Below are 18342 nucleotides of genomic sequence, written 5' to 3' on the forward strand. Positions count from 1 at the left end.
TGATTCAGGTTGGATTGTAATCGCAAAGAGCTGCGCATTGGAAAATTCAGGGCTATGCCGTGTAGATGATGGCCTAACAGGAGGCTTTAAAATTTTCTTTCTAGTGTCCTTCGTTTGGAATTTTAAAGCCTCCTGTTAGGCCATCATCTACACGGCATAGCCCTGAATTTTCCAATGCGCAGCTCTTTGCAAAAGAGAGATATTGGCAAGGAAAAGCTGTCTTGTACCTTTGCATTTTTCTCCCAAACGAAGGACACTAGAAAGAAAATTTTAAAGCCTCCTGTTAGGCCATCATCTACACGGAATAGCCCTGAATTTTCCAATGCGCAGCTCTTTGCAAAAGAGAGATATTAGCAAGGAAAAGCTGTCTTGTACCTTTGCATTTTTCTCCCAAACGAAGGACACTAGAAAGAAAATTTTAAAGCCTCCTGTTAGGCCATCATCTACACGGCATAGCCCTGAATTTTTCAATGCGCAGCTCTTTGCAAAAGAGAGATATTGGCAAGGAAAAGCTGTCTTGTACCATTGGATTTTTCTCCCAAACGAAGGACACTAGAAAGAAAATTTTAAAGCCTCCTGTTAGTGCTTCATCTACACGGTATAGCCCTGAATTTTCCAATGCGTAGCTCTTTGCAAAAGAGAGATATTGGCAAGGAAAAGCTGTCTTGTACCTTTGCATTTTTCTCCCAAACAAATGTAGTTTGTTTTTGTCAATTACCATTTTAATAATAGGGTAAAAAAAATTAAGTAGATTTTTGAAAGAAAACAATACTGTCAATATACTATTAAAACAAATTAAAATGGTAAAAGTTATTGTACTTTAAGAAAACATAAAAGAGCTAACATATCAATCCCAGTTTTGGATTACTTTAATTAACAAAAAAAATGCATATAGCAGAGGATAGTTTCAATCTGCCTACCTCTGGGTAATGGGCCCAGCATGCTTCCATTGCAGTACTCTGCTGCACATGTAAGTGCAAGAGATCCTAAAGCACTCACTCATCATGGGAAAGTACCAATGTGTTTCTTCGTTGGTTGATGGAAGAAACATCTTAAAAAAACTCTCCAGATTATTGACTTTTTAAAGTTTTTCTAGGAAAAGTTTTAGATGTATGCTTATTAGCCTTTGTCAGTAGACACTTTTTGCGAAGTGTCTCTGTGGCGCAATCGGTTAGTGTGTCCGGCTACTAACCAAAAGGTTGGTGGTTCAATCCCACCCAGGGACGTAATTGACCTTGTTATCAGATTTTGGTGATCTTTAAGTAGACAAGTCAAAATTTCAAACCCCCTGTTATGGTGTAGGGTACCTGGCCTTTTCTGATGTAATCAGAGTTAGATTTGATTCAGTGATTTAATAAAAACAGCTAGGAAGCACAATTTAGCAGTGGGTTGCAGAGAAAAAGAAATATGCTGGCAAAAAAAATCCAATTGAGTGATTAAACAGCTCTTCATTTTCTGGCTTTATTTTTATGCTAACAAATTTGTTCTCTGAAAAGTGTCCACAAAGCCAAGTCTCTGATTAACACCTTTGTAGGGATGGTTTTTCACCTATTACTAAATTAAACTTGCTTCATTGGAAAGGCAGCAAGATGCATCCTCATTTCAATGTCTACTGAAATAATACAGGTTGACACCAGGAAACATTAACGCCACTGCATCCTTGCTGCTTTCTCATGTAGAAGTCTGTTTAATGTGAAAACAAGGTGATATCTAATTAGCACACAGGTAAGGAATTAAGAAAATCTTTATTTAAGGGTGAAGATGTTTCTCACAAAATCGTTGCCCCAATGCATCATTGAAATTCAAGCTGGAAAGATGATTTTAATATATCACTTGTACATTTTGTATTGCTCTTCTGGTGACAATGTAGTTTGTTTTTGTCAATTACCCTTTTAATAATAGGGTAAAGAAAATGAAGTGGATTTTTTAAAGAAAACTATACTGTCAATATACTATTAAAACAAATTAAAATGGTAAAAGTTATTGTACTTTAAGTAAAAATAAAAGAGCAAAAATATCAATCCCAGTTTTGATTACTTAAATTAACAAAAAAAAATGCATATAGCAAAGGATAGTTTCAATCTGCCTACCTCTGGGTTATGGGCCCAGCATGCTTCCATTGCAGTACTCTGCTGCACATGTAAGTGCAAGAGATCCTGAAGCACTCACTCATCATGGGAAAGTACCAATGTGTTTCTTCATTGGTTGATGGAAGAAACATCTTACAAAAACTCTCCAGATTATTGACTTTTTAAAGTTTTTCTAGGAAACGTTCTAGATGTATGCTTATTAGACTTTGTCAGTATATAATTTTTGCAAAGTGTCTCTTTGGCGCAATCGGTTAGTATGTCCGGCTACTAACCAAAAGGTTAGTGGTTCAATCCCAACCAGGGACGTAATTGACCTTGTTTACAGATTTTGGTGATCTTTAAGTAGACAAGTCAAAATTTCAAACCCCCTGTTCTGGTGTAGGGTACCTGGCCTTCTCTGATGTAATCAGAGTTAGATTTGATTCAGTGATTTTATAAAAACAGCTAGGAAGCACAATTTAGCAGTGGGTTGCAGAGAAAAAGAAATATGCTGGCAAAAAAAATCCAATTGAGTGATTAAACAGCTCTTAATTTTCTAGCTTTATTTTTATGCTAACAAATTTGTTCTCTGAAAAGTGTCCACAAAGCCAAGTCTCTGATTAACACCTTTGTAGGGATGGTTTTTAACCTATTACTAAATTAAACTTGCTTCATTGGAAAGGCAGCAAGATGCATCCTCATTTCAATGTCTACTGAAATAATACAGGTTGACACCAGGAAACATTAACGCCACTGCATCCTTGCTGCTTTCTCATGTGGAAGTCTGTTTAATGTGAAAACAAGGTGATATCTAATTAGCACACAGGTAAGGAATTAAGAAAATCTTTATTTAAGGGTGAAAATGTTTCTCACAAAATCGTTGCCCCAATGCATCATTGAAATTCAAGCTGGAAAGATGATTTTAATATATCACTTGTACATTTTGTATTGCTCTTCTGGTGACAATGTAGTTTGTTTTTGTCAATTACCATTTTAATAATAGGGTAAAGAAAATTAAGTGGATTTTTGAAAGAAAACAATACTGTCAATATACTATTAAAACAAATTAAAATGGTAAAAGTTATTGTACTGTAAGTAAAAATAAAAGAGCCAACATATCAATCCCAGTTTTGGATTACTTTAATTAACAAAAAAAAATGCATATAGCAGAGGATAGTTTCAATCTGCCTACCTCTGGGTTATGTGCCCAGCATGCTTCCATTGCTGTACTCTGCTGCACATGTAAGTGCAATAGATCCTGAAGCACTCACTCATCATGGGAAAGTACCAATGCGTTTCTTCGTTGGTGGATGGAAGAAACATCTTACAAAAACTCTCCAGATTATTGACTTTTTAAAGTTTTTCTAGGAAACGTTTTAGATGAATGCTTATTAGCCTTTGTCAGTATGTGCTTTTGCAAAGTGTCTCTGTGGTGCAATCAGTTAGTGTGTACGGCTATAAACCAAAAGGTTGGTGGTTCAATCCCACCCAGGGACGTAATTGACCTTGTTATCAGATTTTGGTGATCTTTAAGTAGACAAGTCAAAATTTCAAACCCCCTCTTATGGTGTAGGGTACCTGGCCTTCTCTGATGTAATCAGAGTTAGATTTGATTCAGTGGGGTATATTTACTAAGATTCGTATTTTTCAGAATCATGTTCAAGTTCAATCACGACTGACATCGACAGTGTAAATCTGCAACTTTTTGAATTGATTACGACTCATTTACTAAGCAGTCGTATTCGTATTTTCCGTATCTTCCGATGTCGATGTCATTCGTGTTTTTTTGCTGCTGAATGCGGCCGCGTTTGCTATTTTGCGGCCGCGTTGTTGCGTTTTTTTTACAACTGCGTCACAAGTCTGTTACGGCAGTGATTTTGAATTTGCGGCCGCGTTTTTACTCCTAAGTTTCGTTTACGTCACGCGGCCGTGATTGGTTGTATTCGTGAAGGAGGAGTGTCTGTGCATGTTACTATAAAAACGCCCCAAACACTCCGCACCTCGTGGGTTTAGCTAGTGGAGAGGAGAGAGGAAGGTGTATTTGGAGTTGGTGAGTTTGGTGGAGTTTTTGGTGGATTTGGAGAGGAGTTTGGTGATTGTTGAGTGCTGTACTGTGTGTGTTAGTAGTCTTGTGATCTTTGTAGTATTGTTTTTTCCCAGTTTGTAAACTTTTTTGTCCTTGTTTTTTTTTTTCAGTCTTTTGTCATTGTTTGTGAGTGAGTGAGCGTGTGTGTTGGCTGTGTGGTGTGTAGTAGGAGTAGTGGAGGAGTGTGTTTTGTGTTTTCATTTTTGTGTGTTTTATGTTGTTTGTCATGTCCGACTCAGAGGTCAGTGTGGTGGCGGAGGTTAGTGAGGTGGAGGCTGGTAGTGAGGTGGAGGCTGGTAGTGAGGTGGAGGCTGGTAGTGAGGTGGAGGGGGGTAGTGAGAGGGAGGAGGTTAGTGAGGAGGAGGAGGAGGGGGTGCCTGTTGCTGGATTTTCCAGTGATAGTGATGGTGTTGTGGCACCGCAGCCACGCACCACTACCAAGACTGGCAGGAATATAAAGTTCAGCTATGCTGAAAACATGGCGTTGGTGCGTGAGCTGATGAAGCACCATCGCCAATTGTTTGGTCAGGATGCTGCCAGGGTGTCCTCCCGCAGGAAGTCTGCCCTGTGGGGGCAAGTCATACTTGCTGTGAATAGTGAGGGTGTGGTGAGGCGGACAGAGGACACGTGCCGCAAGCGTTTCTATGATATTAAGCGGCGTGTCAAGGCCAAGATGGCCAAAGAGTCCAAATCTGCACGGAGAACCGGAGGTGGGCCACCTTTACGTGTAAGCTATCGGGACTGGGAGGAGCCTGTGCGGGCATTGATTCCTGGCGAAGTGGTGTCTGCTACTCATGTCCGGGATTCGGACCGACCCACGCAGGATGGTAAGTTTGTTTTGTAATATTGTTCTTAAAATGTCTGTAAAATTTAGTTAATTTCATTTTTAAAGTTTAAAGGATGATTTTTTTCTCACAAAACAGATTGCATGCCTATGCTCCCTTAAGGTGTGTTTGTGTTTTGAATGTTTTTTTTTCTTTTTTTGTTGCAATTTTTGGCGATAATGCTTGAACATGTGTGTTTGTTTAAAATCCACAAAAGGTTTTTGTTTTTTTAACAAACAGAAAAGCGGGGAAATTTTTAAAACATTACATTTTAAAAATATTTGCAAGTACTCAATCTCTGCAATATCTGAGACCAAAAACTTATTTTAAATAAATTTATTGTGTGCCACATCAAGTACATTTTGATATTCAACTCAAAATCATGAATGTAGAAGCTCTTAAGCTTAAAAATTTGTTTTAAACAAAACCATATAGATGCTTACAGTACATTAATGGTTTTCAGTGGGTCATTTTTCCAAAAACATGGTAATAATGTTGGGGTCACTTTTTCCACAGTCACACAGACCAGCCGCCCAGACAGGCCTCACACAAGTCAGGATGATGCCGGTATTGCAGGTAAGTCTTCACTGTAGTCACATATTCTGAAAACACATAGAAGTACAAAATATTAAGTTTAAATTTTGCACCTAGGTTCTGCTTCTGGAAGCCGACCTCCTGTAAGCCGCCCATCACAGGGCTTGGGCCACTTACCCAGGAGGCCAACTAAGACACGGCGTCTTGGCTCTGATTCCGCACCTCCATCATCCCCACCCAGGCGAAGACTTTCGGCAGTGTCACCCCAGCCACCACTGGCACTATTGTCGAGTTCGCAGAGTGATGAGGCCAGATCACCTCAGTTATCTGGTGAGTAAAAACATAAATTAAACACATAAGCAATAATATACACAGTACACTTAAGATGTTGTTAGTTGGTTTGGAGTTTACATGTTTTCCTCAACAATCAATGTGATGTAACGTCTTCAATTGCTCAAGGTGCTTTAATAAAATTAGATAAGGTCTTAGTGGATGGTCTAGACAACCTATTTGTATGAAAACAACAGATTTGAGGATACATTAAGCACACACACGTTCACATTTTTAAAAAAATATGAATAAAATTAAATGTTGGACCGAAATAAAAAAACCATTAGAGTGTTCACACATCGCCCCTGTCCAGTATGTAGATGGCTTACTTGCTCCGCTCCTCTGGACTATACAGGTAAGTAGTCTATATCGTGGTGAGGGGAGGGAATCTAACAGTGTAATGGTGTGGAGGGAAGTTAGTTAAGTGAGGAATATGCAAATTTGGCAATGTTTGCGCCTGTGTTGGTTTTTTAAAATATAAAAATTATAAATTGTTAACGTTGAGAAAAACAAGTGCTAATAATGCAAAAATGTAGTATTAGGAATGTATTAATGTGTTGCATTAGCCAGGCCAAATTAAAAAAAATTACAACATTGCATGTTGCCTACCCCATACAGAGCACAACTTGATGTCCGCCGAGGACCAGCAGGGACCAGAACAAGAGCCATCCTTCACACTGCAACTTACAGCTGTTGATCCAAGCATGCCAATACAGTTGCAGGATATACCCCAACCATCCATCAGTCCCCAACTGGCACAAGCTCCGCCCCCAAGCCAAATTCCTGGCGATTTTTGGGCCAGTTGGACAAGCCAACAGGCCCAAAGCAATGCCACCCTGACCCAACATACACAACACCTTGCCAGTCTGCCCCATCATCTACCGCGTATTAGTCGCAACTCGGGCAGACTGATAGTACAAGTAGGGAGAATGGCTACCTCAATGGAGCAAATTAGGGCTGAAAACAGCCAAATGAATGCACATTTATCCCGCATTATAGATGAGCAACAGCGACATCAGCAGGCACTCGTTCAGATCATTCAACACAATCAAGTGGTGAATGAGGCCTTATCCAGGATTGTAGCCAGCCACACTGCTACAAACACTCAGCTGATTGCCAGTTTAAATAATTTGAGCAGCAATATTGCTATGATGGGAGCTCAGCAAGTTACCTCCAGCTCGGGGACCACGACCCCTGTTCAAACGCCAGTAACCTCCCCTGTCCGGCGTTCCTCAAGAGCACGTGCCAGTGAGCCAGCACCCAGCACACACAAGCGAAAAAAATAACACCAATCTTTTTGTGCAAATAAATACAAAAATTTGTTAAAAAAAAACATTCCTGTGTCCGTCTCCAAAATTTTTTAAGCTGGTCTGTATGTATGTAGTTATGTTTTTCAAGGGTAATGACTGTAAATGTTTTGTTAGCATCAACTAAGCACAATGGACACACCACTATAAACAACAAACAGTAAGTAACAGAACACACAATAGAAAGTAGAGCAAAGTGTTTAGTGAAGGATAATTACAGCATAATAAAACTTACCTGTAAAATATCGCAGGATCACTTCTTGACGTACCTGCCTCCCTACAATTGTACTCACACTGTCACCAGATGTATCTAACTCCTCTGCTTGCTGACTGCTTTCTCCCTCACCATGTGCCAGATGTTGACTTAAACACAGATTATGGAGAAAACAGCAGCAGAACACAATCCGAGTCACCTTTGAGGGACTATACAACAAAAGGCCACCAGATTTATCCAGACACCGAAAACGTGACTTCAGCACCCCAAAACATCTTTCTATCACATTCCGCGTAGCCTTATGTGCATGATTATAACTGTGTTCAGCAGGAGAATCAGGTTGGGACAATGGAGTAAGGAGCCAAGAGTAGCAGCCGTAACCCCCATCACCTGAAAAACATATATAGTCAACATTAGGACATATGTTAGATTATTCTATCACCTCCTCCAAAATCTAGGCTGTGGTTAAAAGACATACACACATAACATTTTCAACATACCCAACAGCCAGCCATCAGGCATTTGTCCCTCCTCAAATTTATCGAAGAGCGATGACTGACTGAGGATGAAGGAGTCATGGCAGGCACCAGTGTAACCTGCAACAACACTCATAATTTTTAAATTTGCATCACAGACCACCTGGACATTAGTTGATTGATCCATATGCCTATTAGTATATATATACTGGCGGCCCTTAGGTGATCTCAGCTGAACGTGTGTGCAATCTATGGCCCCCAGCACATTGGGCATGCCTGCAAGCTCATAGAAAGCTACCCTGACAGCACTCCACTCCGACTCCTCAGTAGGGAAGCAGATTGAGGCTTTAATGTGTGGCTCCAACACATCCAAAACCTGAGTGGACATTAAATAAGCTAAGGTGAGTGTCATGTTAGGTATTCTCTACAATACTGTGGTGTTTCAACTTACACAAGCAACACTTAGCCATAACCGCATATGTATTTTTAGACTCACCTGCATCAAAAATCTTGAAAAGGTGGGCTGTGAGATCCCAATGACGTCGCCTGCCACAGCCTGGAAGCTCCCAGTAGCCATAAAGTGTAACACAGCCAGGAGTTTGTGTAGGCCTGAGACAGAGCGAGAGCGTGCTGTCTCAGGGTCTATGCCCAGTTTGACAAGGTCATACAGGTGGAAAATGTTGTTTCTATTTAGGCGGAACATCTGTATGACCCTATCATCGGACAATGCATTTAAGTTTAAACGCCCTCTAAAAAAACGAGGCTGGCGCAGCCTCCGCGGTACCTGGACAACCTGTTGGCCATGTTCACTTACCTGGTCCTGATTCCTGGAAGCCTCATGGAGCAGTCTAACGTATCCCACAGCCAACAAAAAACCATTGCCACACACTACAGCCGCCATTTCAGAGTGAGAGTAGTTCAGAATGTGCCTGAAACACTTTTATAGGCCCAAAAAAACAGGTGTGAGTAATGGATAATTAAGTTCACATGTAAACGCGGTTTTCAAAGGCTGGCGCGTTTTTTTTTAGGAAAAAAATGCGAATCGTAATTTTTCGCGGCCGCGAAATCATTTTCGCGGCAGCAAATGCAATTACGAATGGTTAATAAATGACCGAGATTCATATCTAAACAGGCGTAATTTGACCGATGGTGTATTCATTCGTAATTTTGAACTTGGACTAGCAAAAAAATACGAATGACCTCATCACTGCCGTGATTAGTGTTTAGTAAATGACCGAGATGACACTTTGAAGAAAAAACGCCATCTCGGTCAAAATCGGGAGCTTAGTAAATATACCCCAGTGATTTTATAAAAACAGCTAGGAAGCACAATTTAGCAGTGGGTTGCAGAGAAAAAGAAATATGCTGGCAAAAAAATCCAATTGAGTGATTAAACAGCTCTTCATTTTCTGGCTTTATTTTTATGCTAACAAATTTGTTCTCTGAAAAGTGTCCACAAAGCCAAGTCTCTGATTAACACCTTTGTAGGGATGGTTTTTCACCTATTACTAAATTAAATTTGCTTCATTGGAAAGGCAGCAAGATGCATCCTCATTTCAATGTCTACTGAAATAATACGGGTTGACACCAGGAAACATTAACGCCACTGCATCCTTGCTGCTTTCTCATGTGGAAGTCTGTTTAATGTGAAAACAAGGTGATATCTAATTAGCACACAGGTAAGGAATTAAGAAAATCTTTATTTAAGGGTGAAGATGTTTCTCACAAAATCGTTGCCCCAATGCATCATTGAAATTCAAGCTGGAAAGATGATTTTAATATATCACTTGTACATTTTGTATTGCTCTTCTGGTGACAATGTAGTTTGTTTTTGTCAATTACCCTTTTAATAATAGGGTAAAGAAAATTAAGTGGATTTAAACAAATTAAAATGGTAAAAGTTATTGTACTTCAAGTAAAAATAAAAGAGCAAAAATATCAATCCCAGTTTTGATTACTTAAATTAACAAAAAAAATGCATATAGCAAAGGATAGTTTCAATCTGCCTACCTCTGGGTTATGGGCCCAGCATGCTTCCATTGCAGTACTCTGCTGCACATGTAAGTGCAAGAGATCCTGAAGCACTCACTCATCATGGGAAAGTACCAATGTGTTTCTTCGTTGGTTGATGGAAGAAACATTTTACAAAAACTCTCCAGATTATTGACTTTTTAAAGTTTTTCTAGGAAACGTTCTAGATGTATGCTTATTAGCCTTTGTCAGTAGGGACTTTTCGTGAAGTATCTCTGTGGCGCAATGGGTTAGTGTGTCTGGCTACTAACCAAAAGGTTGGTGGTTCAATCCCACCCAGGGACGTAATTGACTTTGTGATCAGATTTTGGTGATCTTTAAGTAGACAAGTCAAAATTTCAAACCCCCTGTTATGGTGTAGGGTACTTGGCCTTTTCTGATGTAATCAGAGTTAGATTTGATTCAGTGATTTAATAAAAACAGCTAGGAAGCACAATTTAGCAGTGGGTTGCAGAGAAAAAGAAATATGCTGGCAAAAAAAATCCAATTGAGTGATTAAACAGCTCTTCATTTTCTGGCTTTATTTTTATGCTAACAAATTTGTTCTCTGAAAAGTGTCCACAAAGCCAAGTCTCTGATTAACACCTTTGTAGGGATGGTTTTTCACCTATTACTAAATTAAACTTGCTTCATTGGAAAGGCAGCAAGATGCATCCTCATTTCAATGTCTACTGAAATAATACAGGTTGACACCAGGAAACATTAACGCCACTGCATCCTTGCTGCTTTCTCATGTAGAAGTCTGTTTAATGTGAAAACAAGGTGATATCTAATTAGCACACAGGTAAGGAATTAAGAAAATCTTTATTTAAGGGTGAAGATGTTTCTCACAAAATCGTTGACCCAATGCATCATTGAAATTCAAGCTGGAAAGATGATTTTAATATATCACTTGTACATTTTGTATTGCTCTTCTGGTGACAATGTAGTTTGTTTTTGTCAATTACCCTTTTAATAATAGGGTAAAGAAAATTAAGTGGATTTTTTAAAGAAAACTATACTGTCAATATACTATTAAAACAAATTAAAATGGTAAAAGTTATTGTACTTTAAGTAAAAATAAAAGAGCAAAAATATCAATCCCAGTTTTGATTACTTAAATTAACAAAAAAAAAATGCTTATAGCAAAGGATAGTTTCAATCTGCCTACCTCTGGGTTATGGGCCCAGTATGCTTCCATTGCAGTACTCTGCTGCACATGTAAGTGCAAGAGATCCTGAAGCACTCACTCATCATGGGAAAGTACCAATGTGTTTCTTCTTTGGTTGATGGAAGAAACATCTTACAAAAACTCTCCAGATTATTGACTTTTTAAAGTTTTTCTAGGAAACGTTTTAGATGAATGCTTATTAGCCTTTGTCAGTATGGACTTTTGCAAAGTGTCTCTGTGGCGCAATCAGTTAGTGTGTATGGCTATTAACCAAAAGGTTGGTGGTTCGATCCCACCCAGGGATGTAATTGACCTTGTTATCAGATTTTGGTGATCTTTAAGTAGACAAGTCAAAATATCAAACCCCCTCTTATGGTGTAGGGTACCTGGCCTTCTCTGATGTAATCAGAGTTAGATTTGATTCAGTGATTTTATAAAAACAGCTAGGAAGCACAATTTAGCAGTGGGTTGCAGAGAAAAAGAAATATGCTGGCAAAAAAATCCAATTGAGTGATTAAACAGCTCTTCATTTTCTGGCTTTATTTTTATGCTAACAAATTTGTTCTCTGAAAAGTGTCCACAAAGCCAAGTCTCTGATTAACACCTTTGTAAGGATGGTTTTTCACCTATTACTAAATTAAACTTGCTTCATTGGAAAGGCAGCAAGATGCATCCTCATTTCAATGTCTACTGAAATAATACAGGTTGACACCAGGAAACATTAACGCCACTGCATCCTTGCTGCTTTCTCATGTGGAAGTCTGTTTAATGTGAAAACAAGGTGATATCTAATTAGCACACAGGTAAGGAATTAAGAAAATCTTTATTTAAGGGTGAAAATGTTTCTCACAAAATCGTTGCCCCAATGCATCATTGAAATTCAAGCTGGAAAGATGATTTTAATATATCACTTGTACATTTTGTATTGCTCTTCTGGTGACAATGTAGTTTGTTTTTGTCAATTACCATTTTAATAATAGGGTAAAGAAAATTAAGTGGATTTTTAAAAGAAAACAATACTTTCAATATACTATTAAAACAAATTAAAATGGTAAAAGTTATTGTACTTTAATGAAAAATAAAAGAGCAAAAATATCAATCCCAGTTTTGGATTACTTTAATTAACAAAAAAAAATGCATATAGCAGAGGATAGTTTTAATCTGCCTACCTCTGGGTTATTGGCCCAGCATGCTTCCATTGCAGTACTCTGCTGCACATGTAAGTGCAAGAGATCCTGAAGCACTCACTCATCATGGGAAAGTACCAATGTGTTTCTTCGTTGGTGGATGGAAGAAACATCTTACAAAAACTCTCCAGATTATTGACTTTTTAAAGTTTTTCTAGGAAATGTTTTAGATGAATGCTTATTAGCCTTTGTCAGTATGTACTTTCGCAGAGTGTCTCTGTGGTGCAATCAGTTAGTGTGTACGGCTATAAACCAGAAGGTTGGTGGTTCAATCCCACCCAGGGATGTAATTGACCTTGTGATCAGATTTTGGTGATATTTAAGTAGACAAGTCAAAATTTCAAATCCCCTCTTATGGTGTAGGGTACCTGGCCTTCTCTGATGTAATCAGAGTTAGATTTGATTCAGTGATTTTATAAAAACAGCTAGGAAGCACAATTTAGCAGTGGGTTGCAGAGAAAAAGAAATATGCTGGCAAAAAAATCCAATTGAGTGATTAAACAGCTCTTCATTTTCTGGCTTTATTTTTATGCTAACAAATTTGTTCTCTGAAAAGTGTCCACAAAGCCAAGTCTCTGATGAACACCTTTGTAAGGATGGTTTTTCACCTATTACTAAATTAAACTTGCTTCATTGGAAAGGCAGCAAGATGCATCCTCATTTCAATGTCTACTGAAATAATACAGGTTGACACCAGGAAACATTAACGCCAATGCATCCTTGCTGCTTTCTCATGTGGAAGTCTGTTTAATGTGAAAACAAGGTGATATCTAATTAGCACACAGGTAAGGAATTAAGAAAATCTTTATTTAAGGGTGAAGATGTTTCTCACAAAATCGTTGCCCCAATGCATCATTGAAATTCAAGCTGGAAAGATGATTTTAATATATCACTTGTACATTTTGTATTGCTCTTCTGGTGACAATGTAGTTTGTTTTTGTCAATTACCATTTTAATAATAGGGTAAAGAAAATTAAGTGGATTTTTGAAAGAAAACAATACTGTCAATATACTATTAAAACAAATTAAAATGGTAAAAGTTATTGTACTTTAAGTAAACATAAAATAGCTAACATATCAATCCCAGTTTTGGATTACTTTAATTAACAAAAAAAATGCATATAGCAGAGGATAGTTTCAATCTGCCTACCTCTGGGTAATGGGCCCAGCATGCTTCCATTGCAGTACTCTGCTGCACATGTAAGTGCAAGAGATCCTGAAGCACTCATCTCATAATGGGAAAGTACCAATGTGTTTCTTCGTTGGTTGAGTTAAGAAAATTCTTACAAAAACTCTCCAGATTATTGACTTTTTAAAGTTTTTCTAGGAAACGTTCTAGATGAATGCTTATTAGCCTTTGTCAGTATGTACTTTTTGCAAAGTGTCTCTGTGGCGCAATCGGTTAGTGTGTCTGGCTACTAACCAAAAGGTTGGTGGTTCAATCCCACCCAGGGACATAATTGACCTTGTGATCAGGTTTTGGTGATATTTAAGTAGACAAGTCAAAATTTCAAACCCCCTCTTATGGTGTAGGGTACCTGGCCTTCTCTGATGTAATCAGAGTTAGATTTGATTCAGTGATTTTATAAAAAACAGCTAGGAAGCACAATTTAGCAATGGGTTGCAGAGAAAAAAAATATGCTGGCAGAAAAATCCAATTGAGTGATTAAACAGCTCTTCATTTTCTGCCTTTATTTTTATGCTAACAAATTTGTTCTCTAAAAAGTATCCACAAAGCCAAGTCTCTGATTAACACCTTTGTAGGGATGGTTTTTCACCTATAACTAAATTAAACTTGCTTCATTGGAAAGGCAGCAAGATGCATCCTCATTTCAATGTCTACTGAAATAATACAGGTTGACACCAGGAAACATTAACGCCACTGCATCCTTGCTGCTTTCTCATGTAGAAGTCTGTTTAATGTGAAAACAAGGTGATATCTAATTAGCACACAGGTAAGGAATTAAGAAAATCTTTATTTAAGGGTGAAGATGTTTCTCACAAAATCGTTGCCCCAATGCATCATTGAAATTCAAGCTGGAAAGATGATTTTAATATATCACTTGTACATTTTGTATTGCTCTTCTGGTGACAATGTAGTTTGTTTTTGTCAATTACCCTTTTAATAATAGGGTAAAGAAAATTAAGTGGATTTTTTAAAGAAAACTATACTGTCAATATACTATTAAAACAAATTAAAATGGTAAAAGTTATTGTACTTTAAGTAAAAATAAAAGAGCAAAAATATCAATCCCAGTTTTGATTACTTAAATTAACAAAAAAAATGCATATAGCAAAGGATAGTTTCAATCTGCCTACCTCTGGGTTATGGGCCCAGCATGCTTCCATTGCAGTACTCTGCTGCACATGTAAGTGCAAGAGATCCTGAAGCACTCACTCATCATGGGAAAGTACCAATGTGTTTCTTCGTTGGTTGATGGAAGAAACATCTTACAAAAACTCTCCAGCTTATTAACTTTTTAAAGTTTTTCTAGGAAACGTTCTAGATGTATGCTTATTAGCCTTTGTCAGTATATACTTTTTGCAAAGTGTCTCTGTGGCGCAATCGGGTAGTGTGTCTAGCTACTAACCAAAAGGTTGGTGGTTCAATCCCACCCAGGGAAGTAATTGAACTTGTTATCAGATTTTGGTGATCTTTAAGTAGACAAGTCAAAATTTCAAACCCCCTCTTATGGTGTAGGGTACCTGGCCTTCTCTGATGTAATCAGATTTGATTCAGTGATTTTATAAAAACAGCTAGGAAGCACAATTTAGCAGTGGGTTGCAGAGAAAAAGAAATATGCTGGCAAAAAAAATCCAATTGAGTGATTAAACAGCTCTTCATTTTCTGGCTTTATTTTTATGCTAACAAATTTGTTCTCTGAAAAGTGTCCACAAAGCCAAGTCTCTGATTAACACCTTTGTAGGGATGGTTTTTCACCTATTACTAAATTAAACTTGCTTCATTGGAAAGGCAGTAAGATGCATCCTCATTTCAATGTCTACTGAAATAATACAGGTTGACACCAGGAAACATTAACGCCACTGCATCCTTGCTGCTTTCTCATGTAGAAGTCTGTTTAATGTGAAAACAAGGTGATATCTAATTAGCACACAGGTAAGGAATTAAGAAAATCTTTATTTAAGGGTGAAGATGTTTCTCACAAAATCGTTGCCCCAATGCATCATTGAAATTCAAGCTGGAAAGATGATTTTAATATATCACTTGTACATTTTGTATTGCTCTTCTGGTGACAATGTAGTTTGTTTTTGTCAATTACCCTTTTAATAATAGGGTAAAGAAAATTAAGTGGATTTTTTAAAAAATAATTATACTGTCAATATACTATTAAAACAAATTAAAATGGTAAAAGTTATTGTACTTTAAGTAAAAATAAAAGAGCAAAAATATCAATCCCAGTTTTGATTACTTAAATTAACAAAAAAAAATGCATATAGCAAAGGATAGTTTCAATATGCCTACCTCTGGGTTATGGGCCCAGCATGCTTCCATTGCAGTACTCTGCTGCACATGTAAGTGCAAGAGATCCTGAAGCACTCACTCATCATGGGAAAGTACCAATGTGTTTCTTCGTTGGTTGATGGAAGAAACATCTTACAAAAACTCTCCAGATTATTGACTTTTTAAAGTTTTTCTAGGAAACGTTCTAGATGTATGCTTATTAGCCTTTGTCAGTACTTACTTTTTACAAAGTGTCTCTGTGGCGCAATCGGTTAGTGTGTCTGGCTACTAACCAAAAGGTTGGTGGTTCAATCCCACCCAGGGACGTAATTGACCTTGTTATCAGATTTTGGTGATCTTTAAGTAGACAAGTCAAAATTTCAAACCCCCTGTTATGGTGTAGGGTACCTGGCCTTCTCTGATGTAATCAGAGTTAGATTTGATTCAGTGATTTTATAAAAACAGCTAGGAAGCACAATTTAGCAGTGGGTTGCAGAGAAAAAGAAATATGCTGGAAAAAAAATCCAATTGAGTGATTAAACAGCTCTTCATTTTCTGGCTTTATTTTTATGCTAACAAATTTGTTCTCTGAAAAGTGTCCACAAAGCCAAGTCTCTGATTAACACCTTTGTAGGTATGGTTTTTCACCTATTACTAAATTAAACTTGCTTCATTGGAAAGGCAGCAAGATGCATCCTCATTTCAATTTCTACTGAAATAATACAGGTTGACACCAGGAAACATTAACGCCACTGCATCCTTGCTGCTTTCTCATGTGGAAGTCTGTTTAATGTGAAAACAAGGTGATATCTAATTAGCACACAGGTAAGGAATTAAGAAAATCTTTATTTAAGGGTGAAGATGTTTCTCACAAAATCGTTGCCCCAATGCATCATTGAAATTCAAGCTGGAAAGATGATTTTAATATATCACTTGTACATTTTGTATTGCTCTTCTGGTGACAATGTAGTTTGTTTTTGTCAATTACCATTTTAATAATAGGGTAAAGAAAATTAAGTGGATTTTTGAAAGAAAACAATACTGTCAATATACTATTAAAACAAATTAAAATGGTAAAAGTTATTGTACTTTAAGTAAACATAAAATAGCTAACATATCAATCCCAGTTTTGGATTACTTTAATTAACAAAAAAAATGCATATAGCAGAGGATAGTTTCAATCTGCCTACCTCTGGGTAATGGGCCCAGCATGCTTCCATTGCAGTACTCTGCTGCACATGTAAGTGCAAGAGATCCTGAAGCACTCACTCATCATGGGAAAGTACCAATTTGTTTCTTCGTTGGTTGATTTAAGAAAATTCTTACAAAAACTCTCCAGATTATTGACTTTTTAAAGTTTTTCTAGGAAATGTTCTAGATGAATGCTTATTAGCCTTTGTCAGTATGTACTTTTTGCAAAGTGTCACTGTGGCGCAATCGGTTAGTGTGTCCGGCTACTAACCAAAAGGTTGGTGGTTCAATCCCACCCAGGGACATAATTGACCTTGTGATCAGGTTTTGGTGATATTTAAGTAGACAAGTCAAAATTTCAAACCCCCTCTTATGGTGTAGGGTACCTGGCCTTCTCTGATGTAATCAGAGTTAGATTTGATTCAGTGATTTTATAAAAAAACAGCTAGGAAGCACAATTTAGCAATGGGTTGCAGAGAAAAAAAATATGCTGGCAGAAAAATCCAATTGAGTGATTAAACAGCTCTTCATTTTCTGCCTTTATTTTTATGCTAACAAATTTGTTCTCTAAAAAGTGTCCACAAAGCCAAGTCTCTGATTAACACCTTTGTAGGGATGGTTTTTCACCTATAACTAAATTAAACTTGCTTCATTGGAAAGGCAGCAAGATGCATCCTCATTTCAATGTCTACTGAAATAATACAGGTTGACACCAGGAAACATTAACGCCACTGCATCCTTGCTGCTTTCTCATGTAGAAGTCTGTTTAATGTGAAAACAAGGTGATATCTAATTAGCACACAGGTAAGGAATTAAGAAAATCTTTATTTAAGGGTGAAGATGTTTCTCACAAAATCGTTGCCCCAATGCATCATTGAAATTCAAGCTGGAAAGATGATTTTAATATATCACTTGTACATTTTGTATTGCTCTTCTGGTGACAATGTAGTTTGTTTTTGTCAATTACCCTTTTAATAATAGGGTAAAGAAAATTAAGTGGATTTTTTAAAAGAAAACTATACTGTCAATATACTATTAAAACAAATTAAAATGGTAAAAGTTATTGTACTTTAAGTAAAAATAAAAGAGCAAAAATATCAATCCCAGTTTTGATTACTTAAATTAACAAAAAAAAATGCATATAGCAAAGGATAGTTTCAATCTGCCTACCTCTGGGTTATGGGCCCAGCATGCTTCCATTGCAGTACTCTGCTGCACATGTAAGTGCAAGAGATCCTGAAGCACTCACTCATCATGGGAAAGTACCAATGTGTTTCTTCGTTGGTTGATGGAAGAAACATCTTACAAAAACTCTCCAGATTATTGACTTTTTAAAGCTTTTCTAGGAAACATTCTAGATGTATGCTTATTAGCCTTTGTCAGTATATACTTTTCGCAAAGTGTCTCTGTGGCGCAATCGGTTAGTGTGTCCAGCTACTAACCAAAAGGTTGGTGGTTCAAGCCCACCCAGGGACGTAAT

General features: G+C 37.5%; 1 long non-coding RNA gene and 3 other non-coding genes across 4 annotated transcripts; all 4 read left to right on the plus strand.

Moving 5' to 3' along the window:
* Nucleotides 1-1152: 1152 nt before the first annotated feature.
* On the plus strand, nucleotides 1153-1226 carry TRNAS-ACU (transfer RNA serine (anticodon ACU)). The gene has a single exon. It is a non-coding gene; the product is annotated as a tRNA-Ser (tRNA).
* A 4266-nt stretch (nucleotides 1227-5492) lies between these two features.
* On the plus strand, nucleotides 5493-6545 carry LOC134947581 (uncharacterized). Its single transcript, XR_010182636.1, has 3 exons — nucleotides 5493-5555; nucleotides 5631-5843; nucleotides 6462-6545. It is a non-coding gene; the product is annotated as an uncharacterized LOC134947581 (long non-coding RNA).
* Nucleotides 6546-13591: 7046 nt separating this feature from the next.
* Nucleotides 13592-13665, plus strand: TRNAS-ACU (transfer RNA serine (anticodon ACU)). Its single transcript has one exon. It is a non-coding gene; the product is annotated as a tRNA-Ser (tRNA).
* A 2259-nt stretch (nucleotides 13666-15924) lies between these two features.
* On the plus strand, nucleotides 15925-15998 carry TRNAS-ACU (transfer RNA serine (anticodon ACU)). The gene has a single exon. It is a non-coding gene; the product is annotated as a tRNA-Ser (tRNA).
* The last annotated feature ends 2344 nt before the right edge of the window (nucleotides 15999-18342 follow it).

This window comes from Pseudophryne corroboree, chromosome 8, assembly GCF_028390025.1.
Source record: "Pseudophryne corroboree isolate aPseCor3 chromosome 8, aPseCor3.hap2, whole genome shotgun sequence".
In the NCBI taxonomy this organism is placed as follows: Eukaryota; Metazoa; Chordata; class Amphibia; order Anura; family Myobatrachidae; genus Pseudophryne; species Pseudophryne corroboree.